The 22,422-nt window shown below is 37.6% G+C and overlaps 1 pseudogene; it reads right to left on the bottom strand.

Annotated features, from left to right (window-relative positions):
• LOC149201196 (putative sulfate transporter 3.3) overlaps positions 1-21,760 on the bottom strand; it is a 40,995-nt pseudogene extending 19,235 nt beyond the window's left edge.
• Positions 21,761-22,422: the final 662 nt, after the last annotated feature.

Raw genomic sequence — 22,422 nt, 5'->3', positions numbered from 1 at the left:
AATCTTGTGAATGTAAGGAAGTGCTGTTGGTTTGAGTATAGAACTATTGGGTGATTGCTTTGAAGGAGGTGAAGAGGAGATTTCTTTCTGCTGGGAGGTGTTGCTGGATTGGGCCTCTTATGGTTGTAACACTCTCAGAACTTTACTTCTTCCATTAATAAAGCATTTGAGGTTCTTCTATATGCATGTGTCTTTGTGGCGTATTGATACTTGTATCTTTGATTTATTCTAATCCTTGAATCAGTTATGGATGTATGCTTCTTGTAGTTTCCTTTTCTTGTGCTTTTGCAGGATCTCTGTGTAGCTGGGCCAGTGAAAGAGCAAGGAGCTGGGAGCAAGCAGCAAAGAGGGAAGATTGGATCAACCATTAGCGCAAGATAGCGGTTAGTGGATCTCTTTCTCCTCTCTCTTACATCTCATAAAGAAGTAATCTTGAATAGCTTTGCATTCAGTTGTTGCTGAGGTACTATCACCCTTAGAGTGGGATAGGGTCATTCCGTATTGGATACTTTTCCCAACAACAAATTGGCGACTCCGCTGGGGATCGTATCTTGTTGGTTGTTTGTGTTTTTGCTATTCATTTCATAAACAAAGGGAGTACCGAATCGAACTGTATTTGAATCTTTCAAATGCAAAGTAGAGGGCAGCTACTCTAGCTCAGTTTCTGAGCAAGTTTATGGTTTGAAGAGCTGATCCACAAGGACTCTAATAAGCTCTTAGTGATAGCTTTTCATCCTCCTTGTCATCCCTTAGTGTGTCCTTGACTGATAGCTTCTGATTTGAGCAAAAACTGTGAATTTTTGAGCAATCTGTGACCCGGAAACCAAGAGAAACGAAAGTTTCGTTCTTCAGTGCAGGCTGTACAAAGACTGTCTGCATTTCAGCGCAGTTCCCGAAGGGGCTACCTGTGCTGAAGGTCAAACAGACAGTGTCCCACCTGCGCTGGACCAGTCTTGCCTTGTGCTACTGGGGTTTCCTGCTGTTTCTTGCCCTGTTTTCACCCTTGTTTTTGCTGCCTGTTACCAGTCAATGTACCTATCTGAAACCAACTTTCCTTGCCACTATTCCGCCTCGGTTGTATAAAGAAACTGTAGTTGTTCTTTGTGTATTTCTTGTATCATTTACAGTTTCCCTTAACGAAAGTGAACTAGTCTTGCTATGGCCTCTTAGATCTAGACCTGTGATAAAGTGTCGTATTGATCTTAAGAGTTAGTTTGTTTGCTGTTCATAGCTGATTGAGATTTTGCTTTCGTCATTCGGTTTGAATTTATATATTTCTAGTGTCAAAACAAGTAAATCTTAAGGTGTCTTTTGATTTTGGACAAACTTGTTTGCTTTCACTTGAAATTGAATTCAAAGTTATACAACAGCTTTCTTTTTGTGTCGCACAACATTAAGAAAGAGAAAAGAAATACCTGCATTGTGCATGTGCATTATGACAGCTTGTATGATGATTTAGGAAAAAGTGCATTAGTGTGTGCTCTATGATCTGTGTGAAAAGGTGTTATCTTTCTTCTCCCTCAGTAGTTAAGATTTTCAAAGTTGAAAGATTGAAAAGCTTGCTTATCATCTTAGACTGCATTTAGGAGTGTTACTATACATCTCGTGGTGATCCATAAAGGCAAACTACTAAACAAGATCAACATTAAAATGAACTGAATTTACATAACAACGCATTGAAACATAACGCAAACACATAGAGGTCTAAGCTAGAGACGTGTTCCGGCGTCGTTAAACGTGATATCTTAGCGTTGAGTGGTTGGGTGATTCCTCCACGGTGAAGCGATAAGTATCAATACGGACTTGTGCTCCCACGTACCGTCGCGTATATATTGGGAGACCCCTATAGGAACAAAGCCTTTATCCATAGGAAACCGTGTCGGCCGCCCTACTGATCGCAATGCAGTGAACACAACATTCACGAAGATCGACCACTCGTACCGTAAAACGTATTCTGTGGTTTTGCGAAAAGTTTGGCACACCCTCTGCCTAGAACTCCAGAGCAGTTTCTTTTGGCCTTTTTCAAACTCTATAACTGAAAAAGTCCATCCGAGCATTTGTCACTTCGGGCTCGTTAAAACATCGAAGGAGACTAGAGTCATCTTTAGCTTTTTCTCGACTCTTAAAAAGTGAAAAAGCAAGTTGTGTCTAAAGCGTCGTTATAAAATTCATTTTAAACGGAACATAATCACCTCCTATTCCTACGTTGATCTTTAGGTTGAGAACATGGAACGCCCCAACCAAGGAACTCCACATGATGGAAATCCTAGTCCTTTCTCCTCTTGGGGAGAAGTTGGTGCGCCCCACATGGCCACATTGTCGCTTCCAGGACTGACAATTGGCCTGCCTATTTGGCTATTCTCAACCAATGTAGTTCAGAACACCATGGTTCCTGAACAATCAAGTCAACAGTTAGATCAGTCTAGAGCTGCCCACCAACCTTCAACTTCCTATAACTCTTCCTCCAATCCTTCATCTTCGCAAGGTAGAGCCGGCAAAAGCCAAGCTCCCATGGAGAAGAAGGAGAAGGAGCCTAAGGCGCCTGGGGGCAAGCAAAAGACATCTGACAAAAATCCACACACAGCACAGACCGGGCCTAAATCACCATGTGTCATATGTAGAGGAGACCACTTCCATAGAGATTGTCCCTGTATTCCCCGGATACTAAGGGACTGGTCCCCTCGGTTGCACAATTCGGGAGCATCAACCTCTGATAGCCATGTTGATTGCTTACCGTCAACTAGCGAAAGTGAAGGTTCAAGACAAAGAGGGGGAGCAAGATTCCCCTGCAGACTGTGTGAAGGCAATCACGCCATCCACCGTTGTCCCTTCTTAGACGAGGTGAAGAGAGTTTTGGAAGATCGCCCGGTTTCACCGTTGAGACTTCCTCCTGGATACAAAAAACTCGTGCCAAGTCCTTCGTTGGTTGAAAATACAGCTGGCCCACTCAAGTGGTCAGCTGAGTTGTCAGTCATTGAAAATGAACCTACTGAATCCAGACCAGACGAAAGTCTAAAGGTCGATACGGCAGTTGACCCGGTTCCGCCTTCAGAGGTTTCATCTTCAAATGACACCATCACTGAAGATTCATCTTCAAATGACACCCTCACTGAAGAGAGTAAGGATGACACCATCCAGATTCTTTTCATCAACACCGACTCTGATGAGCATCAGGGCAATGCGCCCATTCCTTTATCGCAGGAAGGAACATCGTCAGGGTCATATCCGGCCGTGTATTCGGTCCCACCACCAAGCAACCTGGTTGTGTCCTTTGATTGGAACCAACTAGGCAGACCCCGGTTACCAGCCAGTATACCATTCAGAATCATAGTCCAAATTTACAGAATGGTAATGGTTGGAACTATCATTGATGAAGGGGCATCTGTGAGTATCCTTTCCTCTATTGCTTGGAAAGCACTGGGTTCCCCGGAGCTTTTGCCTGAGATAAGAAATCTCTCGGGTTTTGATAAAGGAACCAGTCGACCATTAGGGATCCTCCCCAATGTGCCTGTTACATTGAAAGGGAAGACCGTTCAAATGAACGTGATGGTCGTCCAAGGACCCTTGGATTATAACCTACTCCTTGGACGAGACTATATATATTGCATGGGAGCTATAGTCTCCTCACTCTTTAGAGTAATGTGTTTTCCACACGAAGGAAGAATGGTCAAGCTCGTAGACCAACTTTCATTTCCGGGATCACGCATCGCAAATAGTCAAATACCAACCCTAAATGGTCTATTCACCCAAGAAATGTCTCCACCCCCAGTCCTCCTTCCCGATGAGTGCGAGTGATTCGGAAAGATGGGACTGGAACCCAGGGGGCATGCATCCTGGTCTGCTTCGGGCAGAGGAAACCTTGGGTATAGGGTAGAATTTCTGCGAAAGAATATGACTAGTCCGTACCCCGTCCGTGGATGGAAGAGGGGTTGTTCTGGAACAGGATTCTTTTGTTAAGGTTACTTGTTTGACAAAGGTCATTCACCATTGTCTACTTCGGTAGACAGTGCCGAGGAGATGTTTTCGTTTGATGGTGTTAACAAAACAATCTTTGGGTAACCAGAAAGAGGCAAGCCTCCCTCAATAACATTAATGTTTTATCTTTGAGTAGTGTTCTTCTCTTGTCGCAAGTAGCTGTTTCTCTTGCAATCTTGCAAAAGAGCTGTCAAAAGTTAGGCTGACGGGAAGACAAGTACCGCATAAGACCTGTTAAAAATAACGAGAAGACAAGTATCGTTAACATTAGACTAGCAAGACGACAAGTAGCTGTGAACACCCAAAGAAAAGCAGAGGTGGAGGAGAGGAGGGGCAGCCTTGAAATTGTATTTTATACCTGGGGGCATGCAAACCTTTTGGAGTGCAAGCTAGGAGCGGTTATTTATTTGTTTTTAGGATTAGCCATTTCCGAACTTGCATAAAGAAAGGAAGAGAGGGAGCATAGCTTATGTGAGGTGCAAGCTCTATAAAAATTGGAATCTTGCAGGAGACATTTCTTATCTTATGACTGGTATATCGAGCAGTTTTACCGCGGAATTTATGCTCGTTAAAAAATAGAAAAGCAAGATCTGAGCATTTTTAGCGTCATAGTTCATGCTCGTTAAAAAATAAACATAAGCTTTTGAGCAAGTTTAAGCTCGTTAAAAAATGAAATTCCCGGTAAATAACCATTAGGAATGTACCCTAATCAACCGTAAAAAGACCTTGGTCGTGTTTTGCTGCAGCCATCACCTCCACCGTTCATTTGGCCGATCGTTTACCTCCATATGATTGTTTACCCATTTTGAGGAACAGCTGCGAAGAGTGATTTCACCTAGCCATCCTTGTGACACTGCCATGATTGGAAAATTCCAACCTGTACCTGGAATCTGCTGCTATCCCTATTTATCACTCGTTCCTCAAAAGACGAGTCTTCTTTGAGCTCTTTTCATCTGACTCGTAAAATATGAAAAGTTTGCCGAGTTTTGGCCTTCCAGCTCGTTAATTTGACCGGAAGAGCTATCCCTCCTCTAGATTTTAATCTTTTTGGACCTGAGGGATTATTGCACAAAAAGGTCGAGCGCTTGTTTTATTCGGCTCGTTAAAGTTATCGAAAACTCATCCCTTCTGTATTGTTTTATACTTTTTCGGACTTAAGGGATTAGATGACGAAAAAGGAATTTTGGAGTTAACTTTCTGTACCTTTTCAGAATCTCTAAAAATGAAAAGGACCGAGTTTTCCTTGTCGTTAGACTCGTTAAAATGATTAAATAGCGACAAACTTGTCTTTAGACGAGAACGAGTTTCCCTATCGCTAGGCTCGTTAAAACATAGCGATGGGCTTGCCCGAAGGGCAGGTTATAGAACAAGCATATGTTATCCTCCTCAAGCTTGACAAAAATAAAGAGGTACTGGTCAGAAATGACTGGGGAAAAATTGGGAGAACCTCAAAGCTTTAATGGTAGCAAGTCGCTCTTGAACATGACACTTTGTCCTCCGTATCACATCGGGTTGGGTTGTTTCATTCACCGGTCTCATCACCATGGTCTTCGCCAAACCATCCACATTTGGGGTAATGCTACCGATCCATCACATTAGTGTCGTTATATGTTCAAGAGATGTTGTTCAGAAAGAGTCAACCGTGTCCCATCCACTGCCATACATTGTTCTTCATCCACCCATGATCGCCACCCTGAATCATATTTCACAGATTGTTTTCACCTCCACTAAAATCATTAGCTCCGTTCTGTGTCACTGATGTGGGATTCATTAAGGCCCTCCTTTGACGGATCGCTTCTTGTCGACTTCAGCTCATTATCCAAGAAGTTGATCTAGGAACAACCCCCTCAGTACTTTGAAGCTTGCATGCCTCAATGGCAAGTTTCTCACTTCCGGCGACAGGTATACATCAATGACCTTCGACCAGAAGATTTTGCGTGGTGTTCGACGCCAAGTCCTTTATTCACACCACGTGAATTGTACTGCAGTACCTTGAGGGTCATTGTCATTATTGGTGATTCCTCTCGCGCTTGTTAACGGTTCACATTATTGACCGGTAATCAAGTGATGTCTTTCCATGTTCGACTTCAGCGCAATTCTCACATGGATCGACTTGTACTTAGGGTGAAGATCGAACGAGTTTTGAAGACCCCGATCTAGTTTCATCCATCCGGGCTGCGATATATATTCAGGATATAAAGACATTTAATATGTACATCATTACAGCAGATGATCATCCTACTCAAAGGATGATAATTTCAGCAGAGAATTATCAGTCTACCATCAGACGATCGTCTGTTCTATGTACCAGAATGAATTTATAAAGCTGAGCATGGGAATGCCCGCCTCAGCTAGATCATGAAAGCAGAATGAAAAATAATGTATTGTATTGTATTTATTACAGGTCACCTCTCAGCGATTGAATGAACTTCGGATCCTCCTGATAAAGCATTTCACCCGATAAACGACCTCATACTTTAGGGGGCAACTGTTATAGACATTTTTGTGCCTTACAGCATGAAGCATGAAATGTCAATAATCTGAGGGATCCAAAGTCCCTAAACATGTTGTTCCTACCCCTAGAGGAACAAGGTCAACAAACCACAGCACTGAAAATCAGTTCTCCACCTGAAAACACTCAAAAACAAGCTAATTCTGGATCATGTCAACTGCTCCACTGAGCATCTGCGCTGAATGTCAACTGCTCCACTCTGTACCTGCACTAAATGTCAACTCTAATGAAGGCTACCTGCGCTGGGCGAGATTGGCCAAGTGGCACAGTCATTCTGCAAGGTGTCAAATGCCTAGGAAGCTTCCAAAATGACACTTGGATCAGGGAATTCGCCTTGTGATGAGTAAGAGGATCTAGATCTCCAAGTGGAAGCAAGAAACTCCAAGTGGACTCAAGAACTGAAGAATAACTGAAGTGGGAGAGGACACTAGTCAGCTCCATGCCAAGCTCAGGCTGACTCATCCTTTCTCCAAATCTCCTATATATAGAGCTCTCTCATGAGGTCTATGGAGGCTGGAATCTTGTGAATGTAAGGAAGTGCTGTTGGTTTGAGTATAGAACTATTGGGTGATTGCTTTGAAGGAGGTGAAGAGGAGATTTCTTTCTGCTGGGAGGTGTTGCTGGATTGGGCCTCTTATGGTTGTAACACTCTCAGAACTTTACTTCTTCCATTAATAAAGCATTTGAGGTTCTTCTATATGCATGTGTCTTTGTGGCGTATTGATACTTGTATCTTTGATTTATTCTAATCCTTGAATCAGTTATGGATGTATGCTTCTTGTAGTTTCCTTTTCTTGTGCTTTTGCAGGATCTCTGTGTAGCTGGGCCAGTGAAAGAGCAAGGAGCTGGGAGCAAGCAGCAAAGAGGGAAGATTGGATCAACCATTAGCGCAAGATAACGGTTAGTGGATCTCTTTCTCCTCTCTCTTACATCTCATAAAGAAGTAATCTTGAATAGCTTTGCATTCGGTTGTTGCTGAGGTACTATCACCCTTAGAGTGGGATAGGGTCATTCCGTATTGGATACTTTTCCCAACAACAATATGTAGCTATCATATGGATGCCCTGTATGCATGCTAATATTCACATTCTGCATGTAATTGTAGGAGGGTCATTCCACCTTCTACCAATCTTAACTGTTCCTGCAATTTTTCTGATATCATTAGACATGACAGCTATATTTGAAGTCTCCATGGCCACAGTGGATCCCAGTACACCCATAGCTATGTTGATGTTTACTCCAGCTAAAGCTAGGGCATGATTGATTTTGTCACCTACCAAGGTTGCCTTTCCCACAAACTTTTAATATCCATTAATATTGACCTTGTCCTCTAGGAGTAGGTTAGAATAAAATTGAACCTACCATACTTGAATGTGGATACAGAGTCATATGCATACTTGGAAGCTAATAATATTAAAACAACTATACAAATCAGTGTAATTGGTCGGTATTTGTAATCACTTTATCTATGTTTCAATGACAGTAGTTGAGGTGATCGTATCCTCAATGATCATGGCAAGTTGAATTCCCAATTTCTGTGATGGAAAAAATATAATAGCATATTCATATAGAGCGTACTTCAAACTACTCATTGCATACAATTATACGTTGTTGTGTTGCTACTATTAAAGGTAGGTGAAAACTTACAAGTATTAGTGCAACAAAGAAAGAAAAAATATCTTGTGAAACCAAAGCCGATGTGGATTTTGATGGAATGTCAAGGCTTCTTAGCTATTGATTGTGTGTGAAATCTAATGCATATTTATGCAATTAAGGATGAAGAGTCAACTTGCAAGGTTGGAATATTTTTTTTCATGGACTTTTAGAGTTAATTTCAATCCTTTCCAACATTTTGGGTCCAAATTAGAGGAAAACTGACCTAGTTGACTTTCACACTATAATCTTGTTTAAAGCTACAAAATACACCATAAAAATACACATCAATAGATGCTTCATGTTCTTAGACTTGACAACAATAGAGTGAAATATAGTTTAATTGTTCTCTAATTGTCACAAGTTGAAGCATATCATAGCTAAACACAACATTGTAGGAGGTATTTCACTGTTCCAACATATTCCTAATGGCCCTCCAGCATGTTCGTCCAATCTCTATCTTCGTAATGATTTCCTAATTCATTTCTCTTAGATGATTATTCCTCTTTCCCACCTTGTAGCATGGGTTGTAAATTTGTCTCACCTTAACAATGTGCTTCCTAAAGTCTTAGAACTTCCCTATCATTTTCAGTAGGTGTCTATGATTTTACCTCTCCTCTTCTTGGAAAGAATGAAAATATTCTTGCACTTTCCGAAGGCGATCCAAAACTAGTTTGAAGCTATGAATGGTCTCAACCACTCTTTTTTGTTGATGGACTCCATTCCCATCCTATGTCTTTTCTCTTAATTGCCTATTTCACTATCCTTTTCAAATCATCTGCTCGATGATTTTTCCCTCAGTAGAAAGTGCTACTATAAGTATTAACTACATTGATATTAACTCGTATCATGCCTACTACTTTGAATCCCAATTTAATCATTGCTTCCCCAAGCTTGAATTGTTGAGTTTCACTAAGTTATTATTTCCATGGTTTATTTCTCGAAGAGACAATCATTATCCCACCACTCTTGCTACTAAGTTGGGATAACATACTGAGATATGGATAAAGATTTAGATCTACCATATTTTTGAGATCCAGGATTTGGATATGGAAAGGAATTGGCAAGTGCAAAAAAAAATCATAATATTATATAAGTGAAAAAATAGATTTAGAAATAAAAACCATTCAGCAATCATAATAGTAGAATATGGTAAGGTGTTATTTCCTTATTTTTTTCTATATACTTTCCTACAGTTAAAGTTGTTTCTATAGCTGCTACTTGGGATCCAAGTTATGTACAAGGCATGGCAACAAGAATTGATCTTTTATTGAATTTAATTTTATAGTTCTATGGTTCTCATTCAATAGTTGATGGAACCTCACAGTTGCAATGGAAAATGGCCAACCTTGCACCAATTGCATATTTTAGAATATACTGGAAATCATGGATATGAGAAATGTCAACTAATTGACTTCATTAATATTCATGCAATTTTAAAAATATTATGAAATCTACAATCACCCTCACTTGTGTAAAATGGATTGAAATATTTGAATACATTTTCTTGTCTTGGTATATTCACATGTTGGTAGAACTTAAAAAGCTACTTAGTCAATGAAGTCGCAACTACTACTCTCTCTTCAACCCTGAACTGCTAAAGATATTCATATAAAGAAGTTTGACATTAGGAAGAATGAAGCATTGATATCATCAAAAGTGATTGTAGTTCTCCATTGAAATTATTCCTCCAAGAACTTAGTTTTCCCAATCCATTTTTGTTTTAAATTAAAAGTTCTCACTGACTACAGGAATCCCATGGAGGGAGTCTTTGAAGGAAACCTTTTGGACACCCTCCCTTTATAGTTTCTGACACCCAAACTGATTATAAATTCATCGATCTCGATAATGGGAAAAGAAAAGCCACACCAAAACAAAATCTCAGGTGAATGAAATTGTTAGCTACTTTTATAAGAAAATCCTAATATTATTCTACTTGATATGTTCCCTTCAAATTGGTAGATCCGTGTAGGTGATTATGAAGTCCTCAGCTCCCTTCATACATAGGAACAACCCATTCTTATAATGTCTAACTCATTTTTCTATCCAACAACTTTGTCTATTTTATTTGGTAATTATGATTATATTGATGGTATAGTAGAAACGTTTTATTCATAATTGATGAACAATAAATAATACTTATGATTGGCGGTCAAATAACTAAATTAACATCCAACAGGCTAAATAATTTAACATGCTGTGAGACTAGAGGTGAAATTTTCATAGCTAAATTGCCTTGAAATCAACCCTTACACCACTGACACCAAGTTCATGTTAATCACAAATAAATCTTCTAAATATTTCTTGATTTTAAGGATTTTACTAAAGGATACATGAAATAGAATTATGTTATTGCTTTAATTGTGCATTAGTATAAATCCATCTTGAACTGAATTGGATAATTATATTGTCTTTCATCCATCTCGAGGCATTGGAGTGGAAAAAGTGGAGGAATCAACTCATGAGACTGTTTTTACCGGCACGACCCAGTTTGGTGAAACAAGGTCCAAAACCTTCTAGGAGTGTTTTGAGGCATCAAAGTTTTTTAGGTGTAAAAATTTAATCATAAGTGTACTGCCTTTTCATCCCATTCTATACATAGATAGATTTCTGACGTTGCAAGAATCGCATCAATCAGAGTCTGTATGCAAAAGTCATGCCACTAAGAAGTTGACCTTCCTGTTTTCACACTTATAGTTCAGGTGGATGCCACACCAGCCCCCATTATTCATGAAAAATGAGCCAGCCACGTGTTTTCAAAGTAAAATACTCGCGAAGATTCTATTTTGTAACTCTAGTTAAGAGTTGATGTAGTCAAAATTAACCAGTAGTAGGCTATCGGGTTGTGTTATATCCAGGCCACTAGGGGGAAGAGGCATTCCATTATTTTGAGAGCATTTTGCTCCATAGTTGAGAAATGATAGCCATGAGAGATAGGAGGTAGAGCACACAAAGAGGATTTGTGCACTGTAGTAGCCCACAGACCACCGACATTATTTCTTTGTATCTGCATCCATATTTCCAGAGAGAGAAAGAGAGTGAAGTGGCCTCACCTTCTAGTTAGTTTTCTCATGAAAGGGTTTCCCAAAGAAAATATATTGTGTATTATGTGTGTGTGAGCTTATTTTTTCATTCTCCACTTTTCTGCTGGATTTACTTTTACATGCATGCACTAATTCCAATTAATTTTATAGATCTAGAAATTAAATAAAACGATAATAGTGTATAATATCAGATTTTTAATATAATATTATGAGATCTGTTCTGACGACCTCTTCAGTGGAATATCAACAAAATATTACGAATCAAATCTCAATTCAATATTTATTATCTGTAGAGAGATAAAACCCTTCAAAGTTGAAACCCCCTTGTTGAGTGAAAAATTTGAGAAAATCATTGCATCTCAACGGATTTCATCACTCTCGATGGATGATAAACTTAGCATTTTGATGGATTTATGCTAATTCCAGTTACAGTTGGGGATAGTAGTGTTATATTTTTAGAGGATCATTATTTATATATATGTATATTTTTAAGATGATTGTGGTGCATTAAAATTTACATGATTTTGAATGCAAATAATGTCTATTATTTATTACAACATTTTATATGCAACCTGAAAAGTTCATTCAATAACAAGTATCCATTTAAACTCGGTAATCATTAAGCTTTTTAAAGTTGTGATATCACATATGTTCAACAATGTAGAATTTCTTTTACACTCAACTGACTAATAAGAATGGTTAGGAATTAAAGACATTGATATTATGGTAGGGAATGTATTCCCATTAACTTAAATTCTATTAATCAAGATTCTTGTATCCCATTAAACACAACTCAACTTTCATATCACCTATGAAAACCCCACAAATATGAAAACGATTATTGATTCCATACTTTTGCATATAATATTTTTTCTGAACGAGAGGGAAGACCAACTATGCTCCCTAATCTACTTATGAATATATGTAAAATACTTTGTAACATACTCCTATGTCAGTTAGACAGTCGACATGAACTAGGAAGATGGTGTTATTCATAGTAAGTAAGGTTGTCACCTTATAGTTATGTTGATAATTACAACAAGAGTGAATGATCATCCTCACATCACCACCTCATCAAACCTCAATATTGGACAATGAAGATAATGAATATATAGTTTTCCCTATTGACACAAACCAACAATTGCTACCAAAACCCTTGACCATATTTACTTGTTCCAACACTTCCATGAGTCTTTCCCTAGGGCTTACAAGAGAAATTTGTAAATATTTGTGCTTACTAAGTCATATGATAATTATATATTTCATATGTGTAGTCATGAATTCCAAAAAAAATCAAAGGGTTTCACCTCAATTCCCCATTTTGTTAGTGTCTTTTTTAGCTTAGGAAGACCCTTAATCCCTGTGGTGTATATGGTGGTCATAGCTACAAGAATATAATGGAATTCCCTATAATATTTTTGTTTCTCTAATGATATCTATCTCTATAATAATTCATGTTATCATATTATGAAATTTTCATACTTATTACCATCCTCAATAGTAGTTAGAATACTTTTATGATGGTAATTATAACATAACTCGTGAAAATTCCATGTAATAAAAGTTTCAAACAATAACCATAGCGAGTGTCACATTTATTCCTTGCTGAATGTTGGGAAATACATCCTAGGGTGTTCATTTGGTTGTTTATGGCTAAGGAAATTGACAAAGGAAATGGTTAGGGCTTTGGAAAGGCAAAAGTAATTTTTAGCACATTTATTTATGAAAATGATCGAAATTGGGAGAAGAAGGAGGTTAAAGGTCACACGTTGCACGTGAGGAGGAAATTTAAGGAAAATAATGGAAAATGAAGCAAATAGAGGCCTCATCTATAAAAGGGCTACTCAGGATCAGTTGGTAACCTTTTGTCAATTTAGCGTTGGATCTCTCTCTCATTATTATCTCTTTCTCATACTCTTAGATACTTAGAGTTTTCTTGGAGCACTCTTGGAGGGAGCGACAATGGATTTCCTAAACTTGCCATTTCATGGATATCCATGGTGATTGTGGGTTTACTTTCATTGTTTTTTTTTTGGTTGGTTCGTGTGGTTCCTTTGCTTGGGTTGAGTTACTAGTCCTGGGAGCCCTAGTTGAATAAACACTTTGGAAGCCTTGTAATAGCTTGGATTGAGTTAATAGTCCTAGAAGCCTTGGTTGGACAAATTCTCTAGAAGCCCTGTATAAGTTATGGGTTGAGTTACTAGTTATGGAAGCTTTGGTTGAACAAACGCTCTTGAAGCCCTAAAAGGTTTGGATGGAGACCAATCTAATGATGTTTTTGTGATGTCCAACTGTGAGGTGGAATCATTTTTTTATGGGTTGAGGTGGATGGCCCCTAGAAGCCCTGAATGATTTTTGATTGATGTGTTCTATGAGATCGCACATTCATGATTGGAATATGGCACGGGGGTGAATGGCTAAAGAGTGATTTAGCTCAGCCATTCTATGGTTAGGTGGAACATGATAGTCCCATCTCTAATTGTTTTATTTCATTCATTAATGAGAAATTCATTCCCTTGATTTTCATGTTAAAATATACTGATGTATATATGGATTTTGACGACTAATATGTTTATTGTGTTTTTGTTCCTATTGTGTTGGTTATATGCACATTTTATGACAACAACTATGTATGGTTCTCAGCATGTTTTGATTTGTATATGAATGCATAATGTGTCTATGATCTAATAGATCAACATGCAACAAATTTCATTAGGGAACAATGGTTCATAGTGATTCTTAGAAAAGTATGAGATCCCTACACTTAATTCTAATGTTTGCACTTCTAGGTTACATGTCGATGATATGTTTGAAGAAATGCATGTCATGGCTAGTAGGGGTCTGATTAAGGTCTTGTTTATTTTATTGATCTTTCTTCATTCTTTCCTTGTTATTTTCTTGATTTGAAGCTCATTCCATTCTGGGCAGTGGCCTGGGCTCTGGGCCTGAAAAAGTGGCTTAAATCCGGGGTCGTTGGCACAACACTAGAAATTTTAGTCCACAGTCGCTTGTAGGTAGGCCTTTGAGAGGGACTTTAGCTTGTTGGTCACTCCCTTTCCCATAGCATGAGAGCGAATATGGCCTAAGAGACCTAAAACAATTGTGGGACCCAGGGATAGGATGTCTGAGTGGCTCACTTGTCTCTTAAGGGTTATGCTGATGATGTTGGATGGTTGTGTGTGATGTTCTGTCGATTCAACTTCTTTAAGGTTACCTAGGAGGTCGAATCTGATCATAGTAGCCTCTCATCTCATGTTGACCCCAACTGGCATGGTTAGTTGGGTGGATGTGAGAGGAGGGTATTACAATAATAAATGATTACCTATGAAATCTTGAATAACATACTACAATGTATTTTCCTTTTTCTTCTCTATGTGATCATCTTCATGTAGCCATCTCAATATCTTTTGATAAGCCACTTTTGAAAAACGAAATGATTTTCTCTTAACCTACAAAACAAGACATAAATGAAAGTTGTGTTGGGATATTAACCTATCTCTCAAGTAGGTAGAATTAGCAAGGTAAATTGGTGAAGTGGTGCTAATAATTAGAAACACAGGACCTCCTAAATCTTCATTATGCTCCTCCATATTTTTTTACAGTGTTGTGCCTTCAATATTTCCAAGGATAGTCTGTTTCCTTCTTACGTCGAAAAATAATCTGAGCACAGAGATACCCTCCTATATATTTCTATATGGATGATAAAACTTCAACTATAGTACATATTGTTTCCACCTAATGGAAAATAATGAATGAAATTTGTATAGATATTAGACTAAATATATATTCTACCACTATGAGAATGTCATTTTGAATAGAGATGAAAATGAACCCTCCAAAAGGTCCCATACATGCAAAAAAACCAACCTTATCGACTTTTCATATAAAATAGGTTGTGTGGATATCGATGTGTTATGAAACCAGCTCACAAAAAGATAGAAAAGATAGATGAACGCCTTATAATTCAGCCTCTTCGAGGGGGAAACCTCCTTTACATTACACAAATGAACAATTATTGGATGATACAGATGACAAGATCTCCTTTCTATATATAGCAATCTAAGGGGTCATAATATAATCAGAGCCGACATAACAATAATAATGTAAGGGCACAATAATAACAATAGTGGGCTTCTATGGGGCACAATAATAACAATATGGGGACTACATGGGTACAACAAAATAATAAGGGGGTTGTACTAATAACAACAAGGGGTTACACTATTACTATAGGGGCTAACATGCCTCTCCACTTCAAAAAGTGTTGTCCTCAACGCTTGAGTAGTTCTTAATGCTTTTGTATCAAATTCTTGTCCTCGCATGTGAAATCTTCATCAGGTAGGTTCTTCCACTTGATGATATACTCTAAAATTTATTGATTTCGTAGCTGTTGGGTTCTTGTTTCTGTGACTACTCCAGGTTCCAATATGATTTTTCCTTCCTCTTTAAGTTCTGGCAATATTGTTTGAATTGGGATGTTCTGCAACTTTTGAATGAGCGGCCACACTTCTTCATCCCTCTTCTATTCATCCCTTGCTTCATTTATCCAATTTGGTTGGATAATAGAAATAGCACAAAACAATGCTTCCACATCCTCATCCTTTCTTGAGAGTGCATCTGAAACAAAATTTTTCTTCCCTTTTATGTAGATGATGTCAAAGTCATAACCCAACATATTTGTCACCCATTTCTTCCATTCTTCTAAAGATAATATTTGTTCTAAAATGTATTTAAGACTGTCATGATCCATTTTTACCTTGAAATGTCTTCCCATTGGGTAAGGTCACCATTTCTTAAGTGCATGTAGTATTACCAACATTTCCTTCTCATAAATAGCTTGCTTGAGATGTAGCCATAAAAATACCCAATCACCTACATCAAAACTTTTTTCACTGCGATGTTGATCTACCTGTTGTTTCATTCGATTCTACACCAAAGTGGCATTATCCTTTAAAAGTTGGAGAACTTGTTGTTGATGCTCGATGTGATCTTTCACTGCTTGAACCTTTTTCTTCTTGATATCTCCTTCTATCTTGAGAGTTTGAGGAGTGGTAATTTCTTCCATTGCTTTACAAAATATTGTCAGATTCATTTCTTGATGCTCAGTGTGATCTTTCACTTCTTGAACATTTTTCTTCTTGATATGTCCTTCTACCTTGATAGTTTGAGGAGTGGTTATTCCGGCCAATGCATTACAAGATATGATCGGATTCATTTCTTCTTTCTTGATGTGATCTTTCACTTCTTGAACCTTTTTCTCCTTGATATGTCCTTCTATCTTAAGAGTTTGAGGAGTGGTAATTCTTTCCAATTCTTTACAAGATATGGTCAGATTCATTTCTTCTTTATCTAGGGTTGGTTCCTAGTGTATATCCTATTCTTTTGATGTTTGTTGATCCTTTTCTTCCTCCTCTTCATAATCTATTTAAAATAATTTCTTCTCAGCACACTTATGACCTTTAGTGCATTTGTTGTCACAATTGTAACAAAGCCTTTTTTCTCTTTTTTCTTCCAATTGTTGTGGTGTAAACCTTGTAAGTTGTGGAAGGCTAGGAGAAAAAACACTTCCATAATTATATTCGTGAGTGGTGGGGTTCCTTTTTTCCGTAATTTCGCTTTCAATTTTTCTTTCCCACTTTAATGCCTTCTCCAATGAATCAGGTTCCCAAAGACAAACCTCATGTTGAATGTTATCCTTTAAAGTACCTATGAAGACATCAATCCTTTGCTTCTCTGGAATATATTTTACCCTTATATTCAATTTTTGAAATTCTTCAATGTCCTCTGCCATTGAACACTTTTGTTTGAGATTTATCAATTGGTTAAAGAATGTGTCTCTCTTTGTATCTTCATAATGTGCTATCATTTCCTCCGTGAAAATTGACCACGTAACAAGTTGTTTACGAGAACAAAATGCTTTATACCATAAAAATTGATCCGGTTCTAAATATGAAGTTGCAATACGTACCTTTTGTAACAGTTGCACCTCATGTAGATCAAAATATTGCTCCATCTGTAGTATCCAATTTACCAAATCCTTGCCATCAAACTTCCTCATATCACCTTTTCTTGATTTTAGGATCTCGATCTTGAAATGATTGTAACTCTGTAATTTAGGATCTTCCTATTCTGAAATTGTGACCTACAGTAGCCCACTACATCCTCCTTCCAATGCCACCAGTCTGATCGAAATTGGATTCTCCAAGAAAGAGTTATGCACAATCTCCCAAGATGACCTGATTATATAACTTTTCAGAAGAGCGAACTTGTATGAAGTGCCACGTATCACTATTTTTACCTTTGGATCTAAAAGATATATACAAGAAACTATATTCCATCCTTGTTCTATAAATTCTTACAAAATTTCAATCTGATGCTCAAAGAGACAGTTATGACGATTTTCCCCGGGTCACCTATTTGGGATGTAATTCGTGAGCCTGCAAAAACCCTAGATTCCTCAAATCTTACATCTGAAAATATAGCAAGACAAGATCTTAAATTCAGTCCTGAGGTTCAGACCAATTTCTTCTCAAATGGGTTTTTTTTTTAGGTTCTAAAACTTTTTAGGGAAATGGTTATAGCAAAAATTCCACGATGGCCTATTTTAGATGAAATTTTGGAGCTTGCAAAAACTCTAAATTCCTTAGATCCTATATCCTAAACTATAGCGAGACAAGATCTGACATTTGGACCAATGGTTCAGAGAGATTTCGTCTCAAATGGGTTTTGTTTTTAGCTTCTTAAACGTTGCAAAAAAATAGTTATAGCGAAAATGCCACGATGAGCTATTTGGAGTAGCGAAACCCTCCAATCCATAGCTCTGATACCAAATGTTATGAAACCAGCTCACAAAAAGATAGAAAAGATAGATGAACGCCTTATCATTCAGTCTCTTCGAGGGGGCAACCTCCTTTACATTACAAAAATGAACAATTCTTGGATAATAAAAATGACAAGACCTCCTTTCTATATATAGGAGTCTAAGGGGTCATAATATAATCAGAGCCGACATAACAATAATAATGTAAGGGCACAATAATAACAATAGTGGGCTTCTATATGGCACAATAATAACAATATGGGGACTATGTGGGTACAACAATATAATAAGGGGGTTGTACTAAAAACAACAAGGGGTTACACTAGTAGTATAGGGGCCTAACACTATGGGACCTATAAATGTTGCTGCTATTGTTGATGATAACACCACAATAGGAGGGTGGTAGAAGAGAATAGTTAGAAGAAGAAGAGTAACCATGACTATTACAATCATAACTATGTTTGATACTGCACTTTTGCATCCTACATTGTAATTCAAAGATGATCTAGAGAAAGATCTTGGAATATAAGTCTATATTAAATATAGTTTGTCATATCTGTGTAATTTTTGTGTGATTTAAGTATTCAAATCATTGTTTTGGCATATAAGAATAGTGTTTTATGATCCCTACAGTAATGTCTACCATTGCTTAAAAATGTTGGATGGATTTATTTTTTGTTTAGATATATGTAATGGAAAAAAGTTGTATATTTAGACTTGTTGTAACATAGCAAGAGGTTCGAGAGCCATCCATATTCATGAAACCAATGGCCATCATTTCCTTGTTTCCATCCACCTAGTAACCATTTATAGAAGAAAATTTTCTTCCCAATATAATTCCCTTATGTAAAAGAAGATATATATCCTAACCTCTGAATGATCTATTCATATTTAAAAAAGGGAACAAGTTTCATTCTTGGAAGTATTCATTTAGCGCAAATTTTATAAAAGATAATTCAAATGTTTTACACATATAAATTTTCTTCTTACCGAGAGTGCAGTCAGTCATGAGTCAAGGTCAATTTCTAGTGCCAATGGCAAGTAAGGACCATGAAAACATGACATGCTTATTAAGGGAGGGTTTAGTACTTTCTGAAAATGTCTAATTTGAGGATATTTTCCAAAAATGTATGTAAATTCTTTGAAGATCATGATATTCAATAGATTTAGATGAATACATAATGCTCAAGGTCATCCCAATTATGAAGGAATTTAATAGCATATAGACGAACCCTAAAGTTGCTGAGGAATTCTCACAGTGTTAATGCTGTGATTTGAGGTCTATAAAGAAGATGAATGCAGTAGCTAGAATAACTTATGCCAAAGGAGCAACTACCGAAATCCAAAGCAAATTTATTTTCTTCTAGCTCTGCAGAAAAAATAGATATAATTAATATTTAACACTAGATAAGAAGACTCATTATGGTATTTTATTTTTTTCTATTAGTATAGATCTATGTTAAAGCCTAAATCTAAACATAGATGATTAAAAAAACTAATCTTTTGATATATCTAGGTCATTAACTATGTTCTTTAATAGAACGCACATGAAAATAGATATATAGATATTCCCCAACTTGTTCTCTTGGTGCAATAATATTAAAGTATACAAGATTGTATTTTGAGGAACTTTTCATGAACAAACAAAAATATAAGAATCAAATTGGAACACAAAATAGGAGAAATACACATACATAGTAGCAGGAAATGAGTAAGAAAACAAGGAATACAAATCCCATGAGAGTCATCTACCATGTCCATTGCAAAGACAGAATCCCAAGAGCCAAATCTTTTGAAACCTACCACTCCATATTAACTAATGTAGTTGGAAACAATTTGTACATAAAAACCTCATCTTTGCGCTCATGAATGCAAGAAAAAAACCACATCCATGTTGGGAGTGAAGTTTTGGATTCGCAGGACATCTTTGAATTATTGGAGAGACACTATAATGTCTAACCCTACCATGAATCGAACTAGGGTTGCTCGAAACAAAAAGTCAATAATGAAGCAGGGCCTGTGTAAACATTAATGTATTTGTGAATGGAAATAAAGGTATTAGGCTATGTACTCAAAACATGAAAAAATGAGTTGTAATATATTGATTAGGGTGTAATATATTGATTAGGGTATTAGGCTTGGTACTCAAAAAATAAGAAAAACCACTACAACATATTAATTATACCAAACTATTCACCTCATAACACCTAAAGAAGCTTGGAAAACTCCAACAAAGAATGTTATATTTAAAGATAACTGTAAATAAAAGATAGGGGCAACAATAGGATAAACCTCTTCCCTGAGCATCACTACCAATAACAGACATGCCATTGACACAGGCCCAACTGCAAGGTCCCATAAACTCCCTAGAACCAAATAAATTAGTGGTGGTACAAAAATACAATCTGAAAAACCCAATAAGGACATTACACAAAGGAAAAACCATTAAGAAACAAAAAAATTAACATCAAAGTGAATTAAAAAAAAAAAACTTTTTTTCTACATGATTTCTAGGTCCCTCAACTCACATAGACCATGAATAGGTGGGTAATTTGCACGTTTAGCATAACTTATGCTTTGAAATGTAACCAAAATAGTTGTATAGTTATTTTCTTCCACAATAAAATAAGTATGACACGTTGATGGATTTCTTTTAAAATAATATGGGATATTGTATATCACATGGGGTGTTAGCACCTAAATCTGCCTTAGGCTGAAGGAAGTCCAAATTCAGGGTAACCACAAACCACGCTCAGTTTGGTAGCTAGCCCTACCAGAACAGGAGAGGGCTCTCTCCGAGTCATGCTCAGTGAATGGATAAACGAAATGGTCTGAGATGACTTACAGTGAAATATTTATCTTAGGCTAGTAAGTGAATATGGATACAAGAAACAATTTTTATGAATGACTGAGCTTCTGGGATGGTGTTAGAGTCGTTTTGGTCAGCCCTCCGTCAGAGATCAAAACTCTTTATGCATTTCATTTTTAGGTGTCCCACTCCATTCACTCAGCTGCATTCTGCTAGGGGCATGCCATAATCTGACGGAGAAGGTCATGCTAGTTATTTCCCTCTTGTCTGGTTCCTGCTGGCTTAAGTCTTTGTGTCAAATAATCAAAAAAGTCCATAACAGTCAAGGTCTGGTCCTTCAATGGACAAAAGTCATTTTTGGTCATTAGGTCTGGGAATTGATCAGTTTGGTCTTGAAATATGCCCAGTAAAGCCATGCAGGCCAGAGTGATGCTCTTGCAAAGTAATGATCCGTAGCTCTCCATCATCTTATTGACAAAAATCGACGGTTCTTCAAAACTCTGTTTTGAAGAAAAGTCCAACAGTGCTATTGGTGACAAAATTTTCAAAAAAGGGTCGACAATTGATTTCTTCAGGTGCAGTCATGGTTTCTATGGCCAAAGTGCTCTGTCATGCAATCCCTGCGAAAAGTGTCGAAAATTTCATCATTTGAGCCCAAAATTCAGAGAAAAGGTGAAAATCAGGGTTATATTAAAGTCAGTGAAAGGTGTTGAACAAGACATTAGAAAAGTGGGTTTTTTTTTAAAAGTTAATTTAAAAATATGACCTCCAAGCCTATATACACAAATATCATCATAAAACAAACTCATTGTGCAAGCAAGGCATTGGAGGAAGGTTGCAAGGTCGTGAGTTGAAGGTTGGAGCGATTTGGAGCAGCTTGGGGCAATTTCTGGGCGCGCGGTGCACACAGACAGGAGCGCGGCGCACTAACCAGGTGCGGCGCACATAGAGCCTGCCCACCGTTTAAAATCACCACTAGCGCGGCGCACTCAGAGCGTGTGGTGCACTAGGCTTTGCACGCAGTGCACAGGGGTAAAATGCCCAGAAACCATCTATTTCACCCAAAAAATTTTGTGGAGCTCATCCAATTGAAAGGTAGGCAACCTACCTCCACTTGTGCATCAAATTTGAAAGAGATACGATGGTTTTATGATTATAATCAAATGCAAAAAAAATTTATAAAACAAACACAAGAAGACATCAAGAAAACCATGATGCTAGGGTTTGTGCTACAGTGATATTGCTGCCAAGGTGTTTTTCCTACCCTACCCCTATTACTCATTCCCCTATGCCATTTTCCCCATAATCACTACCCTAACACTACTAAAATCATACTCCCTTTCCCCCTCCTCCTATTGCTCAAAAAACCCAAACCCTACCTTGCCAACAACACAAACACTACCCTATCAAAATACCCCAAAACCCCTTGTATATCCCTAAATAAAATTTTCCTATAAACCCCTATTCCCATTATATTATCCCCCATCCTAATGCTCCCTTTTTAATTGTCCCCTTGGTGGCAGATTGTCAAAGCAACTACCAGCTTCATTTAAATCAAAGGGCAGCCTAAATTCAGTTTACAAAACAGCAGTTATGGCATCCGAGGTTT

This window comes from Pinus tabuliformis, chromosome 2_1 (genome assembly GCF_031772625.1).
Source record: "Pinus tabuliformis cultivar Carrire ecotype Pingquan chromosome 2_1, CPIR1, whole genome shotgun sequence".
Lineage (NCBI taxonomy): Eukaryota > Viridiplantae > Streptophyta > Pinopsida > Pinales > Pinaceae > Pinus > Pinus tabuliformis.
Note: the sequence above shows the minus strand (reverse complement) of the source record. Positions and strands in the feature narration are given on the sequence as shown.